We start from the raw sequence: 20,621 nt of genomic DNA on the forward strand, positions 1-20,621 counted from the left end.
TCATGACTACTATTGCTCTTATTTAAAAACTACCATATCTGAAGCACAGTGCTAAACATTTCCCATACATTATCTTGTCCGATCCTTAGGACAACTATGGGAAACCATCATTGTTGGATACAAGGTGAGAAAACTCAGTAAGGTTGACTAAATTAACAAACAACAAAATGAATGAGAAAACAGGCCAAGAATTAAACCTGGGGGTAAATTTCTTAAATATCTATTATCTCACCTAAAGGTGAGTACACAAAAACAATCTTTTGTGAGTACACAAAACAAAGGAGTGGTGGCTTCTTTTTTAAGGGCCACAAGAAACATCCCATCACTAGAATACAAGAGTAGCAGCAATGGTTGAACCAGGAGCCAGTTTATTCCTGATTCTTCCATTAACACATTTCATTCCACAAGTTCTAATAATGCAGTTTCTGCATTTGTGATAATGGGCTCATATTATTTCCCTTCATCCACTTAGAGGACTCCTGAAGGGACAGAGAATCACGTTTACCAGTTAAATGCTACTGTGACAATTCAGACTGGAGAAGAAAATGGCAACCCATTCCAGTATTCTTGCCTGGAGCATCCCATGGACAGAGCCTGGCGGGCTACTGTCCATGGGGTTGCAAAGAGTCAGACACGGCTGACTGACTAACATCATGACAATTCAGAAGGGCAGCGGGGCACTGGTGAGAAAAATTACCCATAAAGTTTTCATAATCTCCAACCAAAGGTCTCATCTCCATGAGATTAGTGTCTTTATATTCTGTAGACTATTTCACCCAAAACTCCACCAGCCCCAGTAGGTTCTAAATACCAGCTGCTTTGACTGCCTTCCTCTCGGGGTGAGATATCAAGTCTCATCAGGTTAAGTGAAAAGAAAGAGAAAGTGAAGTTGCTCAGTCGTGTCCGACTCTTTGCGACCCCATGAACTGTAGCCTACCAGGCTCCTCCGTCCATGGGGTTCTCCCGGCAAGAATACTGGAGTGGGTTGCCATTTCCTTCTCCAGGGGATCTTCCTGACCCAGGGATCGAACCTGGGTCTCCCGCATTGGAGGCAGACGCTTTAACCTCTGAGCCACCAGGGAAGTCCTTCAGGTTAAAAGCTACCGTAAACACAAATGTGCCAAACGGTGAGAACATACCTAAGTTTTCTCTATCCTCTTTCAGTATTTGCATTCTCCTGGTATAAAAATATTCCTTAAAATGTGGCAATGACCTTCCCATGTTTGTATACATATGTTATTTGGTCAAGTTGGTATGAAGAGGACTCTATGCATGTTAACATGAAACTCTGAAGACAGCAATACTTTTTCCAGGGCTGGTCAATTTTATACTCTGAATGATGGCTAAGGAGCTACTTGGGGAAGAGATCTGTCACTTAGGGAGCAAAGAAACCATGGACAATCTAAACTCCTGAGTATTAAAGTATTGTTAATTTCAGATATTTTACTGTCTGCTAACCCACTACTTCAATGACCACATAAGAGCTGTCCATTATAAGGAGCATGAGCGGGTCAACATCAATGGATGAAAATTCTCAAAACAGTCTTCTCTGAGTCATCCACCAACATGTGGTTCTACTGTACCTACTCGGTACTTGCCCCAGTGTGTTGAAAGTTCAGGCAGAGGAGACAGTTAAACACAGAGGCCATGTCTCTTTGGCTTGTTTACCATTGATCTAGAGACCTCATTGAAATGCTTAAGAAAATGGATGGTAATTTAGTAACTCTGGTTCACTGGGTTTGGCTACCTTTGTCAATGAACAAATTTAACCTTGTACTCCAGTTGTAGGAGATCTCTGTGGATTGTTCACAATGAGGTTTTTTTTTTGGTGGGGGCATGTGGCGGGTTGTTTTTAGTTTAAATTTTGAGTTAATTTCCTTGCCACAAGGTTTATTCTTAGCTCCTTGCTACCATTTCAGTTCATTATAAAATCCAGGGAACATTTACCCAAAGAAAACACATTGATTTTACTAGTCCTCTTGTAGTAGTCTCCAATTTTGAGACCATAGAGGCTAAACCTTTGCCACCAGGTACTTCAGCCCAATTAGCTGAGCTCATAGCCTGACTCGAGCTTTAGAGCTGGGAAAAGGAAAGAGTAGCCATTTACACTGACTCCAAGTATGCCTTTCTGGTGCCACATACACATGCTGCTATTTGGAAAGAAAGAGGCCACTTGACCACCCGAGGGTCCCCAATCAAATACGGTGATCAAATCCTTAGGCTCTTGGAGGCAGTCCATCTGCCTGCTGTGGTTTCGGTCTCCCACTGTAAAGGACACCAAAAAGGGAGCACAGAAGTGGCACAAGGGAACCAAGCAGCCGATCAGGCAGCTAAGAGAGCAGCATTACAGAACAATGCCCTAATAGGGGTTGCCATCTTAGTTCCACAAGCTAATTTGCCAGAAACTCCTTCATATACTGAAGGTGAGACTCTTAAAGCTAAGAGTGAGGGCTTTCAAGAAGATCATATGAGGTGGCTCCACAAGGAGGGACTACTTTTTCTGCCTGGGAACCTCCAAAGGAAGTTGGTTAACTCCTTACATGCCACCACTCATTTAGGGGAAAAGGCCCTCCAAAGATTACTAGAAAGGTACTTCAGGGGAACAGGGCTCCAAACAACTATAAGGCAAGTGGTCTCCTCTTGTCCCACATGCCAATTAAACAACCCCCAAGGAGCTCGAAGACTCCAATTGGCCCAGCATGTCCAACGACGTGGGACCTACCCAGGAGAGGACTGGCAGATGGACTTCACCCAGATGCCAGTTTCTCAAGGGTATAAATACCTATTAATCACGATAGATACATTCACAGGATGGATTGAAGGCTTTCCCACCCAGACTGGGAAGGCTGAGGAGGTGGTTAAAAAACTGCTCCATGAAATCATCCAGAGATTTGGTCTGCCCAGGTCATTACAAAGTGACAATGGGACATCATTTACTTCTAAGGCCATCCAAGGGGTCTCTAAAGCATTGGGCTGGAGACCTCAGTCTTCAGGAAAAGTAGAAAGAGCCAACCAATTCTTAAAATCAGTGATAAAAAAGATAACCCAGGAGACCTCCCTGGGATGGAAGGAGGCTTTACCAATAGCTCTCCTCTGCACCTGTATTACCCCTAAGGAACAGGTTGATTTTAGTCCTGATGAGATGCTATATGGAAGACCTCTTGTTTACGTCAATCACCTCTGCCTAGATCCAGAGGCTCAGACCCTCCAGTCTTATATCATGGCCACTGGGCAGTTCCAACAGGATATACACTTGTGGGGTGTCAACCAGGACCCAAAAGATTCTAAAGAGTCACCACTATATGCTCCAGGGACTCAAGTCCTAATTTTTTTTTAATTAATTTATTTATTTTAGTTGGGGGCTAATTACAATATTGTAGTGGTTTTTGCCATACATTGACAGGATTCAGCCATGGGTTTACATGTGTCCCCCATCCTGAACCCCCCTCCCACCTCCCTCCCCATCCCATCCCTCTGGGTCATCCCATTGCTCCAGCCCTGAGCACTTGTCTCATGCATCGAACCTGGAATGGTGTTCTGTTTCACATGTGATAATGTACATGTTTCAATGCTATTCTCTCAGATCGTCCCACCCTCACCTTCTCCCTCAGAGTCCATAAGACTGTTCTATGCATCTGTGTCTCTTTTTCTGTCTCGCATATCGGGTTATCGTTACCATCTTTCAAATTCCATATATATGCATTATTATACTGTATTGGTGTTTTTCTTTCTGGCTTACTTCACTCTGTATAATGGGCTCCAGTTTCATCCATCTCAATAGAACTGATTCAAATGTATTCTTTTTAATGGCTGAGTAATATTCCATTATGTATATGTACCACAGTTTCCTTATCCATTCGTCTGTTGATGGACATCTAGGTTGCTTCCATGTCCTGGCTATTATAAACAGTGCTGCGATGAACATTGGGGTACACACGTCTCTTTCAATTCTGGTTTCCTCGGTGTGTATGCCTTAAGTCCTAATTAAAGTCTGGAAAGATGGGTCCCCAAAGGCTCAACTCCAGCCCACATGGAAGGGCCCCTACCCTGTAATACCTTCTACCCCAACAGCAGTCAAGGTGCCAGGACACGCCTCCTGGATTCATTCTAATGAGTCAAGCCGTGGAAGAAAACAGAAGAGGACACTCAATACACCTGTGAGCCCCTGGGAGCTCTCAGATACCTATTCAGGACTACAAATGAGTGCCATTCTAATGAACACCCCCAAAATTAAGTTTCTGGGGTTAAGATTTCTCAGGACAGCTCTAAAGAGCCAACACAGCTTGGCAGGGGTTGTATTCCAAAACAGAGAGGAGATAGATCTCCTGATCCCTGAACAAGGAGGGACTTGAGCCATCTTGAATGAGATGTGTTGTTTCTGGGTAAATACCTCCAGCTAAGTTAAACAAAGTCTCACAGTCCTCAAGAAAAACATTCAGACCCTACATGATCTCAAAGAACGAGCTGGAGAGTTCTTGGGGTGGCTACAGTCTCTCTTTGGGGGATCCTTCTCCTGGCAAGGGGGAATTTGGAGTTGGCTAATACCCCTACTAATCCCTGTTATCACCATATTGATGCTGCTTATGACTGCTCCACGTATTATCAATTGTCTAATCCATTTTGTCTCTGCTCAGGTCAACAAGCTACAACATGCAGCACCAGTTCAACAAGGATATATAAAGCTACAGCCGACCAGGGAAAATATCACACACCTTTAGATGGACACTGCTATAAGGACTCTGAGGCTTGAGACGAGCAAGAGGGGGAGGCCCAATGCCCCTTGCCGTCCTAGTTCAGCAGGATGCAGCCAGAAAGACTTTAGCACCCCTATTCCCAAAGAACTGGGCCTCCCATCTTTTGAAGGGGCAATGTTAGGTAGTAAGAATAGGAAAAAGGAGTCCAGAATGGTGGCGGCTAAAAGGAAGGGAAAAGCCTGTTAAAATAGAACAAAGGAAGATCCGAGGACTGGAGTGAGGACCTCAGGTAAAACAAATAGCACTCCTGGCTGTCCCAATTTACATAGGGCAGGCCCAGGGGGAGAAGGGAAAACATATAAAAAGAGGAGCCAAAATTGGGCCATGGGCCTCTCTTCTCTTCAGGTCTTTTGGGTTGGCATGCCCTCATGCCTCGAGGATGTATTTTCCTTTACTTTCTAAATAAAACTGAGCTGTAACATGGAGCTGTAACACTGGTCCGTCTGAGGGGTGAAATGCTGGTCGGTTGCTTCAAATTTTTGTTGCGATGAACAGAGACAAAGCCACAAATGCGGGATCACAGTGGTTGTGACACACAAGTAAAGCGGTGAGATTTTCAAAGGACCCCATTCCCTAGAGGGTTAAAATAAAGAGAATGTCCCTTAGCTGGAAACCCATGGGCTTCTAAAGAACCTCCTCCACAGAATGGGTTTTAGAATCTCAAGAAAGTGGTGTTTGGGGGATTATAGAGCTCATGTTACCAGGGCTTCCCTGACGGCTCAGGTGGTAAAGAATCCCTCCACAACGTGGGAGACCTGGGTTCATTCCCTGGATCGGGAAGATCCCCTGGAGGAGGGCATGGCAACCCACTCCAGTATTCTTGCCTGGAGAATTCCATGGATAGAAAAGCCTGGCAGGCTACAGTCCATGGGGTTGCGAAGAGTCGGACGCGACTGAGCAACTAAGCACAGCACAGCATAGAGCTCATCTGGTCCAGTCCACTGGACTAGGCCAACAAACTTAATTATATGAGCTCCTTTGTATCACAGAGAATCCTATATCAGAAACAGAAGAGGATTAGAGAACATGGGGCAGGAGGAGTTGCCCTGAGGCTTCCAAGCTACTACAATGATTACAAAATGTGAAATTTATAAGCACTGAAAAGAGCTATGTAATATTGGGGCTTATTTCCACTTCTCCATCCAAGGAGAAAATTACAAATCACTGATAACTTCCCCTCCTCTGACTCCTCTCTGTATTGTGTTATTTCCCCATTACTGCAATGGTGGTGATGCTGCCAGTTTCTTAGAGGCTGGCTAGGAAACATGCGGACTAATTGTTGAGCAGAACCAGGGAGTTATTGGTCCTTCTGGTCATACTCTGTTATACCTACAGCATGGGGTTTGCACAGCTCCAACTCAGGACTTAAAATGCTGAAATAAATTAACTTCTTTATTTAGATATAAACATCATATCACACCCCAGAAGGGGCCAGAATGGATGTTTCTGGTTCACACATTCAGTCCAGGGCAAAGAGGGAGAGATACTACTTCCCTGTAAATATTGCTAACCATAATCTGAATTCTCTAATTTCAGAAACCCACTCCTCCAACAGAGTAATATTTATAGAAAATGAAATTTGGGTTTTCAGTTATGCCAACTCTCTCTTTCATATTCAAATGCTACATATATTCCAGAACATGTTTACAGAATTTTCCCATATTTCTAAATAAATACACAAAAGAAGTCCTGAAATATACACATTTTAAAGATGACTCTGCACACACCAAGTTATTCCCAGATGTTTTACATTCTGAATTTCTCAATAAATGAATAACATGCTAGGAAAGCAAACACAGGCTGACAGTATTTAGTCTAAGTTCTTAAAGTGGTATAACATATGGAGCTAAAAATAATTTTCAATAGCTATATTTCACTATCAGCAGTTATTAAAGAATTGAAAATGAGCACTTGTAGGGTTCGTGCTGATTCTTGCAAACGTGTCTCTAGGAAGGTTTTAATTGTTTTGGGTTTCTCACAACCACATGGCAGCAGCAACTCTTCTATCTTTTGAGTTTTATACATACACATATATTCATGTGACAAATCCATGATCCCAGTTCACTGCCACAAGAGCTCATTAACAAGCCTCACAGCCCCGAGTCAGTTCTGCGAGCTCTGAACCAGTTCCAGAACAAGGGCTACAGCAAATGGCAGCCTGGCCTTTTCACTTCTTCCATTTCTTAGATTAAAAAAATAAAAGCAAAAGAACTTCCAATAACTGCTCCTTTCATACCTTTTATCTCCTTTATAAATTGGTAATATTCACTCATTAAATCTCAAACTTTGCTACATTCTTATGTAATGCTTAATTCTCTTCTTTCTCTGGGGTTGGCTTGTGAAATGTCTTTAATTAAAAAAGCTAAAAGCACTCTAAATCTGGATGGCAGACTCATTTCCAGGGCATTCAGGCATGTTGTCTAATTTTAAAACTCTGACAGGATACATGTAAATTTATGCAAGTTTCATAAAAGTCACAATTTCCTCCTTGAATTCAAGCTAAAGAAAATGCCCCCAAGCTCTTTTCAAAGCTGTTTGTTTTACTGGAAAGCTCATTTTGCTATTGTGTTGAAGGTGATTATTTTAAAGAATATCCAATGTCAGAGTCCCATCAGGCCACTGAGAATTAAGGAGTTATATTTCCCTACTAATGATCAAATAGGCCCTTTGATCACTATTTTATGGCTCTTAGAGTGGGGAGGGGAAGGGAAAATATTATCATGCAAATTATTTTGGTTGACAGTAATTAAGAAATTATATGTTAAGAAAATCAGTAATTGTTCACATGAGTCATTAATGTGTTTTCATTCTTTGTAAAACTTTCTGGCACGCCCTTCCTTTCTTGCTTTAAATAAGCAGGGACTGGAAAATATGCATAGTATTTGGAACCCAGGGGAGTGACATACTAATTCAAAGTTTGCTTGGAAGTGTAGCTTTGTGGAAACTCAAACGTGTTCCCCTCCTTTTTATTTCTACCACTCTTTACCCAAGACTTCTCTCCAGGATGTTGGGGTAGCCTCTTTGAACAGTGAGGCAGGGTCTTCACTGGGCTGGACTCGCCTCATGTCCAGAAGACCTAGATCTCTTCTAGGAAATCTAGAAGAAAATCCACCAAATGGGGGAACCAAACCCAGCTCAGCCATGGGCAATTAACCAGTCACTGCTAATTCTGTTGCTCCCTAGAAGCAAATCTTCACTCTGAATTAAACCTTGGCCAAGGTTTGTTTTGGAAAGGTCTTAAATTCACAGGAAAGAGACGAACAGTGAAGGCTGAGACAGGCTCCCTCCCCAATGGTTGGGACACCTTCGAATGAACTCAGGTTAGCTTACAAATTGTCGATCCCTAAAAGAGCACAAACTAAAATTACATTTGTTTTTATTGAAAGGCAGCCTCAAGTACTGACATGTAGTGTATGACATGTGATACATAATAATACTCTTAAACTAGTTCTGACATAATATCTCCAGCGGCCTAATAACCACAAATGATTGCTTTAGTTAAGAACTAGCCAGAAGCAAAATAGATCCATGTAAAAGTAGCTGGAACCATAAATACCTCAACAATATTTTATGTCACTTTGTAAAAGTTAAAGGAGTCTTATAATAATTAACAACAAAAACACCATGCTCTTGACTATTGTGCATTGGTTGTGAAAGGTTATTTCATGGTCCTGAGGCTGCCAGTGCCGTAAATTATGCAGGCACCAAGAAGCATTAAGGAGAAATAATAGCAATTTAAACGAAGGCTGACGTAATTCATGATAAACAGTCATTGGAAAATATTACAATGTTGTCTTTTTTGAGTGGGTTTAATCAGAAGAATGTGACCATATTCTAACATAAACCACTTCTCTTTTCCATTGTGCTCGCACTTGGAATGTTGGCACTCACCCTAGCGCAAGGTTCTTATTCACAATAATTGCTGAATCCAGAGCTCTAACACCTCCAGGGAACCTAACAATGTAAATTTGGTATTCTGATTGATGGAAGGAGCTTCCAAGACAAAGCTCAAAAGCTCTGGGCTGCCTGGTGGTCCAAGAGAGGGGCTGAAATTTGAGATGTATGTAGCCAGGATACCTTAAAGAACACGCATCCAAAAGATGGCTAAGTTAACAATGCAAACACTAAAGAATGACTTTATTGTCATGTCCTATAGAACCTTGAGATGTGGTACAAATCTGGCAGCTGTTCTGATAAAAGCAAACGTTTGTCACAGATTGTTCTGGGTGAACTGTAAGTATAACAACACGTTCAGAAGTAAACACGATGACAGAGGTTAAATCTGCCAACATTCAGTAACACAAAATATCACCAGGTCAGGATCATAAGACATGAGTTTAAGTTATGGTGGCCAAGCAGATGTTCATATCAGAATCCATACAAATAACTGTTAACCTTTAACATGGGGGGAAGGATTATTTTGTGCATAAAAACTGATCAGGGGAAGGTTTGAAAAAAATAAAAAAGCTCAGGAACATGGCAACATGGAGACTGGGTAATATTTACCTCTTTGGAATTCACCCATCTTTGGGAGTGTAAACAAAATAATGATATTGCTATTATGACTGCAAAGCCTTCTCATGTAGAGTTCATTTAAAAGTTTTTAAGCCAACTATTGATTATCTGTGTTGACGAAGGAAGGCAAGGATAAAAGAAAACAGAAAATCCAATAGCTTATTTTTCCCACTGGTTTCTATTTCATTCATGATCCATTCTTTCCAAAGACCATTAAGAACAGCAGAAGTGACTTCATTTTTTCTTCCTCTCCTTTTCTCTGCCAGCCTTAGGGTGGAGGTGCTAATGAGCTGGAATAAACTCAAAAGAAGGCAGAGGGGACCTTCCCAGGAAGTCAGGGGCTTGGATAATCTACAGAGTGGGGCCCCTGTCCCTGATAATCAAAAATTAATTGCCACCTCCAAAGATCATTTGAAATATCCATTGTATAGCAAAACAGACTATTTTTGACTCTAGATCTCTTTTTCCAACTCAGTCTATTTAAATAGTCCCAGGGGTCAAATATCTGGCCACTCCTTTAAAAATACTCTTTCAAAATATGATAAATGGTTGTCTTTGGCATTTAGACTAATAAAAATGTATTTTATCTCCTCTTACCACACAAACCTTACTTTCTCTAAATAGCCCATTGCGAACATTATCAGTGAATTTTGCTCAGTGTACAAATATTTTATGTATTACAATGAGTAGCAGAACGCAAAACTTGCAAATATTTATTTTTAGACATATGGGAAAAAAAGCAATTAGAGCTAAAAATGTGAAGAATGAAGAGCTCACTTAGAAGCAATTACATTGGACATGCAAACTGTTCTGCCATTAAACTTTGATTCAGATGCTATGGAGCATATTAAGAAATATCACTTGCACACACACAAAAAAGGAAATATTATTTCACAACTGAAAATATCCAATCACTATAAACAACATCTGGGGGTCATTAATAACTTACTCGGCAGCTGAATTAGCCAAATAAGAAGTGGCCTAATTCAAAATTCCTAAATTCCTATTTTTGGAGAAAAACAAAACATGACTTATATGCACAAATACAGATGCTCTCTGGACATTTTATGTGAGTGTGCAAGTGTGTATAAGCATAACGGTGGATGTGTGTACACATAACGAGGCACAGGCTATCTGTGCATTCATCACTACCTCCCCCTTAAGTGGTGTCCTGTTTTTGTTTTGAGGAAGTTTAAAATTGGAATATTGAGTTCCCTCTCCTTGCTCAGAGCCTTGTATGTAATTAGCATATTTTTCAGACTGGTAAGAATCTGACCATAGGCAGCATCTCAGAAGTTTTCCATTCCAAACTATTACAAAGTCTTTTGTACATAGCCTCATAACATGGTTTAAGAACAGGCATGCTCTTCGAATATACCAGCCGTAAGAGAAAAGAACTAACAATTTTACTGCCACATAAGCCACTGTACTGAAACACCCTAAATATTTATACTAACGGTTGAAAATAGTATCGGAGAACAATGCCAAAATATTTCTTCTACTCATTAATAGCAGCAGTCTTTGGGAAGACAGATGCCAAAAAGCCAGCACTTTTCTAATTCACTGGGCCCCATGACATGGTCTGTTACTATAGGTTTCACAAGGAGTCGACAGACCGGTTGATTTACGGGTGAACGAAAATAGTCTTTAAGACAATCCATATTTACATTAAAAAAAAAATCTCTAAAACATCTCTCTGAAAAGTACCAAATTGTGATTGTAAGATGCACAATTCTTTTCAGATTTCAGTTTCTCCAAGAACTGGTGGTCTCCCAGTAAACAGTGTCTCACAATTATGCTGTTTTAATTCCAAGCGGTACATGTAAAAATAATCTGTATTACAACATATTGTCTTATATTTGATGAACTACAGTCCCAAGTTGTTTGGTCTGTATCAGGGGTCAGACGATTCTTCTCTTAAGGGTCAGAGCGTATATATATTTTCAGCTCTGTAGGGCATGCTCAACTCCACCGCTGTAGCACCAAAACAGCCACAGATAAGACGCAAGCGCGTGAGAATGGTGTGGCGGTGTTCCAGTAAAACACTACAACGCAGCAACAGGCCACATGTGGCCGTGGGTATGGGACACCCTATGTAAACTAGGTTGTCAACAGCACCCGATGAGAATGGGCTCAGCGGGACACATGAATAGAACATCAGGCCTGATGCTATTCCTGTTGAATGCACAAACTCATCACACACTGCAGTCTTCCTGGTCTAACAACTCACCTGGAGCAGGATATCAGGACAGGCCAGACAAGGCTGAGGCCACTGCCCACGTCTAAACTCGCGTGAGTCACCAAGTGGACACTGTCCAGGACCGGGAAGCAGGGTGGGATGTGTAGGTGAATGTGGAGAATGTGGTTGGCTAACCCCCGTGGGAACACTGGTTTTGTCCTTTATGTCAAAAATTTTGCACACGAGTTGGATTCTGTAATTATTATTTAAGTAAATCAGAGGAGTCAGCAGTTTACTAACAAGAGCGGCAGGCACTGTAAGAGCACCCCCTGTACAGTCCACGGAGCTGGGTTCAAATCCCATCTCCATCCCTGGAAGAGCTCTGGGGGATGACTTCCTTCAACAGCTCTGAGCCTCACTTTTCTCATCTGCAAAAGAGGGATAACAACACCTACCTCCAAACATGGTTGCAAGAATTTAAGGAGATAATGCTGGGATTAAGTGTTTAATAAATGGTAAAGTTGGCTTCACCAAGCCTTTCACATGACTCATTACATGGATTACCATTCAGGGACACAAACTATATTTAGGGACCTAACACTGTGCCTAACAACACAGCACTCTCTCAATACAATAAAAAGTTATGAGCTACTGCTATTATATATATCTTAACTGGAATTCTCAGGAAATGAGTTGCCCTAGTTAACAAAAAAATAGTTTACAGAGTATTATTACAAATCATTATTTCACTGATAGAATGCAAGAGTGTGAGGACAAAAGGGGATCTTAAAGATGATTCAGCCTTAGGGTTCTTAACCCATGGTTTCACGCTGTCTGTGAATCTTGAAAAATATATGCAAAACTTTCTATATTTGCTTGATATGTTAATTTTTGCTAATAATATTGTTCAGAGCCATCATCATCATGATATTTGCATGCACATTTTTATCAAAAGAAGATTCATAGCTTTCATCAGATTCTCAAAAGGGGCCAAAATCCCAAAAAGCTCAAAAATCCTGTTCAGCCTTTCATTTCACATGTAAGACACGGAAACAAGGAGTCCACTGATTTGCCAAAGCTCCCTACTTAGTATGATGATTAGATCTGAACCCAGGTCTCTTGACTTCCAGCCAAATGTCCTGTCTAGTACATTGTGTTTTGCCTTAGTTTCTTGGGAATTAATACATAGCATGTATCCCTCCAAAATCCTGGTCTGTACTTTTACTTAAGGCAAGGTCTTAACTGAGCCACGTGCCTAAGGAGGGAGCTTCCTAAGTGGCTCAGTGGTAAAGAATTCATCTGTCAATGCAGGAGATGCAAGAGACACAAGTTCGATCCCTGTGTTAGGAAGATCCCCTGGAGGAGGGAATGGCAACTCACTCCAGTGTTCTTGCCTGAGAAATCCCATGGACAGAAGAGTCTGGCAGGATGTAGTCCATGGAGTCTCAGAGTCAGACATGGCTGAGCAACTGAGCACATACATGCACACCTGCCTAAGGAATAGACCCTACCTTCTACTGCTACTTCTTGCCACACTCTACCACTCATGCTGGCACCAGTTTCAGCCCCAGGTTCCTCCATCAGGCCTGGACAGAAGCTAACAAGGAAGGAAGAGCTGGCAGTAATAGTTAGGTTGTCAACTTCCATTTTCCACTACCATTACTACGGACTCCAACTTTAGGCAGTCCCACGACACTGACCCTCAATCTTACGTGTGGAAGTGTAATTAAAATAATTGGTAACAGGACATTCCCCATGCAAATTCAGGAGGTCTGAGACTAAAAATCAAACTTTTGGTTAAGTTTTTCTGGAGACTTGATAACGAGGTGAAAAATCTCTGCTTAAGCTCAGTCTCTTGCCTAAGCACAGTATTCACTGAATTTTTCCTGTTGTGCTTTAGAGCTATACAGAAACCCTGGGTTTTCATTCTGAGCACTGGTTCTCAGTATCTTCAGCGATAGCTGTGGAAGGTTCTGTAGACAGGGCTGATTATAAACTAAGTGCATAGCAGGCTCTGATTATCTGATCTCTCTACTACTGCTCAGAAGGAAAATAATTTTGGCAATAAGAGATTCCTGGAATTTATCCTAAAGAAACCATCAAAATGCTGATGCTTTTATATATAAAGATGTTCATTACAATGTTAATTATACATTATACATTAAAGCGACAAACAAAACCCTGGAGGAAATGAAATAAACTTCTTACAGAAAGGGAGTATGTAAACTCCAATACATTCATTTTATGTACTATTATGCAAACATTAAAATGGTGTCTATAAAAATGTTTATAATAATATGAGAAAAGGTTTATTTTATAATAACTGAAATTTTAAGATATAACAATTGCATATATAAAATATTCTCTCTAAAAAATGCTTTGGAAAGACTGGAAGGAAACAGATAAACACTGATGAGATTATTGGTGCTATTCAGGGAGGCAATATCAAAGCGTGGATAAGCATAGCAGCTTTGAAGCCAGAAAGACCTGCCTGGGAATCCAGTCTGACCACTTACTAGCTGTGTGGCTTCCTTGCTGTAAACTTTGAGTGTGTTTCCTCCCCTGGTTAATATGAGCCTCCTTATAGGATTGCTATGAAGATTAAGAAAATGTATGGAAAGGGCTTAGCATAAGGCCTGACATATGGTTCATGCTCACAGAAGAGTGGCAATTATTATTATTATTATACTTGTGGTTTCCATAATGGAAATAATTTCATAATGAGAAAAATATTTTGAAAAACATATGAGCTGTTTTTTACTATTTACTCTTTTTTTCCTTCTTGAAATAGCATAAAAAGGGGATGAGGGATGGGGAGCATCTGGTTAACTGAAGATTCTGGTTAATTAGGGCTTGCTGCATATAATCCTGCAACTGTGATGCCATACGCTCAGCACTGGGTCACATTCTGGGGGAAAGCATTAAGGGCACGGTGTGAGAAGCTGAGGCCCACGTCCTACTGAGGTCCCACCACTACTGCACTCCTGTTTAGCCACTGGCTTTCCTGATCAGTTCAACCGCCCGATGTGGCCAGTGATCCCTGTGCTCCTGGTTTTAGGGTCATTGTTCTTGGTTTTAGAGAGTTGTTCTGAGGTAAAGCACCAAAGACTGGGAGGTCTTTGAAAAGCCTGAGGAAAGCTCTTCCACGAGAAGGACATCGTGAGGTGTGAACGGCAGGGCTGAGGGTAGGATGAGCAGTTAGCAGGGCTGGCAGTGGTGAGACTACCTCCTCTGCCCAGGCAGATGACCTAAGCATCCAGTGTCAGCAAGCCCATTGAAGGGGGGTGTCCACAATACTCCCTGTTTAAGTCCTGACACGTTTCACTTTCCTTTCTTTCAAGAACTATGGAACGGAATGCGCTTCCCGGAGCATAAGACTTGTCAGCTGTACCACAATAAAAGCAAACCTCAGAAGAACCAATGATTACCAGTCCCCTCCCTCTTTCTGAAAGTGCATGTGCTGGGGACGAAACAGGAGTCAGTGGCCTGTGAGGGCAGTTTCTGGCACCGTATATGTATGACATCTTTGTTAAAATATTTTATCTCTTATTTTAAAGACCCAATGCTCCCGTGTGGAACCGTGAGGAAGAGAGTGTGATCTGCTAAACCCTGCCTGTTGTGAACTTGCCTCATGCGGGATCCTCTGTGGAGAACTCTTGTGGGAGATAGAAGACCTCATCCTCAATAACAGAGCCAGTCAGTGATCCAGAAAGTATACTTTGGGCCTAAGTGCCATCCACCAAGCAATCTTCCTAATCATGAACATTATACTGGCTGAGCCTCTTCTTTCCCAACACTTTCTGATATGATTCCGGGCTGAACTGTAATCTGTACTGTGTTTCTGATCCACAGAACCCACATTTCAATAGAACTTGTCAATGTCCTGCATGCTAATAGCCCCATCACTGTTCCTTGGTTTCCACAATGAATTCTGATATCTACAGGTAGAGGTAGGAGGGGTGGGTGCATTGACCCTGGAGACAGGCTACCATTTGCTCTAACTTAAGGATGCTTCTCAGCGTTCTCAGAAAGAGCAACCTGTAGACCGTGCAGACTCCAGGGACTGTTAAGCATCATAACAAATGAGCAATCACCAACCAAAGACATGGACCAATTTATGAAGGCTGTTCCTCTAGTTTGGAAAGGTGAGAAAATGTTGAGAGAAACCCAGTTCCTTTGAACTAGACCGTTTCCCTTGAGAATTAAATCAACTGACAATGAGCTACCATTAAAGGACTGAAGTCAAGAAATACTTGACTCTAAGGAAGGTGGTAAGATGAGGGACACTTGAAGCCCTCTGGAATCTAGCAAAGTTTTTATATCATCTCAACAAACAGGCGTGCATGTGTGCTCCGTCGCTTTAGTAATGTCTCTTTGGGACCCCATGAACTGTAGCTCACCAGGCTCCTCTGTCCATGGGATTCTCCAGGCAAGAATCCTGGAGAACGCCCTCCTCCAGGCGATCTTCCCAACCCAGGGATTGAACCCGCATGTCCTGCACTGCAGGCAGATTCTTTACTGCTGAGGCACCAGGGAAGCCCTTCAACAAACATATATTGATACATACATGACAAAGGCATGATTTGTACCTCTTTAGGAGCTTGGAATCTAGTGAAGAGAAATGCAGTTGACACTGTTAACTTTAGTACCAAGCAGAAGGAAAGAAGAATTTTGGAAAAGTACTGAGTAACACAGAAGGGACAGGAGCAGAGTACCCCAGATGATGATTCTGAAGCTGCTTGTTCAGCCCAGAAGCAGCCCTTTACACAGTCAGGAAATCAGCTGCCTCGCTCCTCACTCCTCTACCTCCTGCCACAAAGTTGGTGCAGCCCTTCCTTTCTTTCTTATGGACCCAAGGGAACATTTCCAATTTAATAAGAGACAACTTGATTTTTCCTCCAAGAGACTTCCTCTAGGTCCTAACCACAATGGGGCCCGTGAGAGTAGGACCCAGAACTACGTGTGCCCTCAGGGGAAAGTGACATCTTCTAGGAGGAAAAAAAAAAAGTTTTGCTTATGGAGGCTGAATTTTGTCTATGCTGAAAGCTAAAAACGGCAAAGGAAAAAAAGACAACCCTCATTCTCTGAGCTTCAAAGTCCAGAGTATTTTCCACGTCCTCACCTGAAATAAGGTTCTCCTTTCTGAATCTGTCACCATCCAGCTGAAGATCCACTTCCTCTAAGAGTCCTCCCCTGACCTCCAGGCCCTCTTTCATTCATCTTTCAATTCCAGTGGCACCTAGACTTTGACCTCCTCAGCCCTTTGCAGATGCCTGGCAGCATCCTGAGAGGGCAAGGTTTCCCATTTGCCAAGCTTGGCAGATAGCATCTCCTCTGAATGTCAAAAATAACTCTAGACTCCTTAGTGCCATGCTTGTCTCACTTCATGGAGGAAAAGTGAGTTCATGGGGGTCAACAGCCTGGGTGGGGATGGCGTGGGGGGGTGGTAGTACTGACTGGTGCATCGGCAGCATGTTAGGACTGTGACCCTGCAGCAAAGGTCACTCATGGGTCAAATGTGGGACTGTTAAAAGGGTCACAGATAATAGTGGCAGTGACCACTTGTTCTAAGTTTTATCTCAACCAACTTCATTTTTAAGGGCCTTGAGAAGATAGGCCAAAATCCCAACAACATCTGGAGTTCTGCTTTCAACAGTCAGTGCTCAATGAATGCATGGATAAGCACCTAAGAAGCATTAGAACACACAATCTTCTTTTGCCCAAGTCCTGGGTTTTTTCGTCCTCCAGGTTGATGACTGGAGAGCCAGAAAGGCAGTCCAGAAAGGAGAGCAAGGGCGAGAATTTCTAGGTAACTTCCAAAGGGAGCATAAAGCCCAGATGATGGAATCAAGGCCCACACCAGCCAGCAGTGAGAAGATTTCCTGAGCAGGCAGCACAGCTGGCTCCTGACCCAACAGCTTGGCTACTCTGCCTCCTTTGAAAACCCATTACCAAGTCATGGCAAGCAAAATTTAATTTTAAAAAGGAAAATGATTTATGTGCTACAGGAATAAAGAAGTGACAGAAGCAGGAAAGCTTGCATACATTTCATTTTTTTGAAATTAGACCTATATTTTTTTCATTAAAAAAAAAGGATGCCAAGTTGGGAAAGCCAATGCATTTTAAGCAGAAAAAGACAGAGAGGTGTACAATGAAAGTCCTGTCAGCATTACAACCCTGTGTCTTATAAACAGTGTGGGAGAACACAGCATTAGTTTGCTACTGCCCCTTTCAACTTCTAAAGAGTTTAAGCTCTAAAAGGGCTCGGTATTCATTATCTGCTTCTCTGATGAGGTGGGAAGCCACTGGGAGATTTGAGCAGAGAAGTGATCAATCTGGCTGGTATGTTGAAAAGAGACCATATGAAAGCAAGGGCCACAACAGGGAGACTGCTGTAAGTCACACAGACAAGAGAAGACACTGGCTGCCTTCAGACTTGATCCCAATCCAATGGGATTTCGAATCTTTATCATCATTCCTTTCTTAACCACTCCAACACACCCCAATCCCTTTAAATCCTACAGATCCTATTTACAGGAGAGACCTGGTGCTCAGTTATCTGTTCTTGTCTGCCTAATGATCTCAGGAAATCTGAAAGATCTTTCTGAGCAGAGACCAAGGTGAGAAGCATGCTAGTGTAATGGTTTAGAGCATGGGTATTGAGTTACACTGTCTAGGTTCAAGTCCTGGTTTACCACTTGCGGGCAGATTCTTCTAACTGTACCACCAAGGCAGCCCTTACCACTTGCTAGCTGTGTAATATTGCTGTGCTTAAGTGTTCTCATCTGTAAACTGGCAGAGAACAATGATACTGATGCACAGTATGCATGTATCCATTCAACATATATACATATATATATATAATTTTTTTTAATGTTTTGGTTATGCTGAATGGCATGCAGGATCTTAGGTCCCTGACCAGGGATCAAACCAGCACCCCCCTTTAGTGGAAGTGTGAAGTCTTAACCACTGGAACACCAGGGAAGTCCCCACTTAATCAATATTGATTACACACCTACCATATGCCAAGTATTGTGCTGCTACTTCTAAGTCACTTCAGTCGTGTCCGACTCTGTGCGACCCCAAAGATGGCAGCCCACCAGGCTCCACCATCCCTGGGATTCTCCAGGCAAGAACACTGGAGTGGGTTGCCATTTCCTTCTCCAATGCATGAAAGGGAAAAGTGAAAGTGAAGTCGCTCAGTCGTGTCCGACTCTTAGCGACCCCATGGACCGTAGCCCAGCCTACCAGGCTCCTCCGTCCATGGGATTTTCCAGGCAAGAGTACTGGAGTGGGGTGCCATTGCCTTCTCCGAAGTATTGTGCTAGTTCCAGGCATATCGTTATGAAAAGACAGACGAGTTCCTTGCTCTTAAAGAGTTTATATATAGTACAAGTGAAGAGTGGGGAGACAGACTAAAACATGTAAAGAGACGAATACAGGAGTTCATTTCTGAAAGCGATGAACGGATCAGAAGATAATGGTACACTGGGTGATGAGTTAGAGCAGATCTGTGGAAAGCGGATGGTCAGAGAAGACTTCTCTGGGGAGGAGACACTTGAGATGAGGCTGGAATGATGAGAAGAAGCCAGACCCATGATACCTGTGGAAACACATTCCAGGCAGAAGGACAAACAAGTACTTCTGGAATGAACGTATGTCGAATGAATTTGAGTAGCAAATGATACCTCATTTTCACTAGCAGTCTGTAAAGGTACGAAACAATTTTGTGTGTGATTTTTGAGGAATCACTGTGGACCCCATATGTGGTTAAGGTTGTACTGGGTAGGGCAAGGGGTACAAGAAGATTCTGGTAACATGAGTACTTAAGCAGTACTTGCTGTGTTCCATTTAATTGCTTTCAGTCATTAACTCATCTAATCTTCACAACAATCCTGTGAGGTAGGGTCTATACCTAGGATGTATGGTCCATGGCTAGCTCACATTTTGCCAATACCCTTCCCACATACCACGCTGTAAGCTCCTGAAAAATGGGGAATTTTCCTGTCTTCACAACTTTGTGCACAAGGACCACATCAGTACTTGCACTGTAGGTACTGAGTAGATACTGGTGAAATGATGAGCAGATAAGTGCATACTGTGTATCAGTCACTATGCTGAGACCTATGCAGCCTTGGACAGCCTGACCTACAGTCCAAGGATTTTAAATCAATCCAGTTTCCCCAACAGGACAGACTAAAGGAGTTTACAGAGAATAATCATTTATCATGAGGATTTTAGAACTCAAACAAATATAGACTTATTCAGAAACTCATTCTACCAACCCTACCCCAAACCAGAACTTTTTTGTCTGTGATTTTTCATTGACCCAGCTCTTTCCCATAGAGTGTGTGTTTGTGTGTTTTAATTTAATTAATAAAAATATTTGTTTCATCCTAGAAAGCAATTAGAAAAGACCCTGATGCTGGGAAAGATTGAAGGCAGGAGTAGAAAGGGATGACAGAGGACGAGATGGTTGCTTGGCATCATTGACTCAACGGACATGAGTTGGAGCAAGCTCCAGGAAGATGGTGAAGGACAGGGAAGCCTGGCATGCTGCAGTCCATGGGATGGCAAAGAGTTGGACAGGACTGGGCGGCTGAACAACAACAGATAGCAATATGTTGATCTTGCTAATGTAATGGACTATAACTTTCTTGCTTTTCTCTATGAAATCCTACATGAAATATTAGCCAGTATAGACACAAATCCTTTCTTCTGGGCTGATAAGAGTTTATTGAACTCATGAGTCCAAATAGTTTTTAATAACCCATTGAGTCCACTCAGCTACAAAAGGAGTCCAGAGTTATTTTAAAATATCCTTTCAAGTTTCAAAAACAGAAAAGAAATCCACTAATCCTACCCATTCCATACATCATAACTTTAAATTAATTTACAATAGCAACATTAAAATTCTTTTTATTAACCGCCCCCAAAAGGGTTGGCACCCAGCTTCCAATGCCTGTGCCTGAGGAGGCCTGTTCTCCAGCCCTCTTGTGTCTTACAGTCCTGGAAGCCAAAGCTTGGCTGTCCAATGATTGGACAGTCCAATTATTCCATGGACTCTAGAGCATATTACACACAACTTGACCAGTAGCTGTCTTGGGCTTTACAATCACAGTGGTCCACAGTGGTTTACAATCTGGCACAATGAACTTATCATTCTCTCTGTC

The 20,621-nt window shown here is 42.2% G+C and overlaps 1 protein-coding gene and 1 non-coding gene across 5 annotated transcripts in view; both read right to left on the reverse strand.

Annotated features, from left to right (window-relative positions):
- Positions 1–20,621, reverse strand: part of ARID5B (AT-rich interaction domain 5B) — a 197,761-nt gene that overhangs the window by 71,976 nt on the left and 105,164 nt on the right. The gene's annotated exons all lie outside the window — the stretch shown is intronic.
- Positions 1,010–1,082, reverse strand: TRNAW-CCA (transfer RNA tryptophan (anticodon CCA)). Its single transcript has one exon. It is a non-coding gene; the product is annotated as a tRNA-Trp (tRNA).

This window comes from Giraffa tippelskirchi, chromosome 2, assembly GCF_054371585.1.
Source record: "Giraffa tippelskirchi isolate mGirTip1 chromosome 2, T2T-mGirTip1v1.2.pri, whole genome shotgun sequence".
Lineage (NCBI taxonomy): Eukaryota > Metazoa > Chordata > Mammalia > Artiodactyla > Giraffidae > Giraffa > Giraffa tippelskirchi.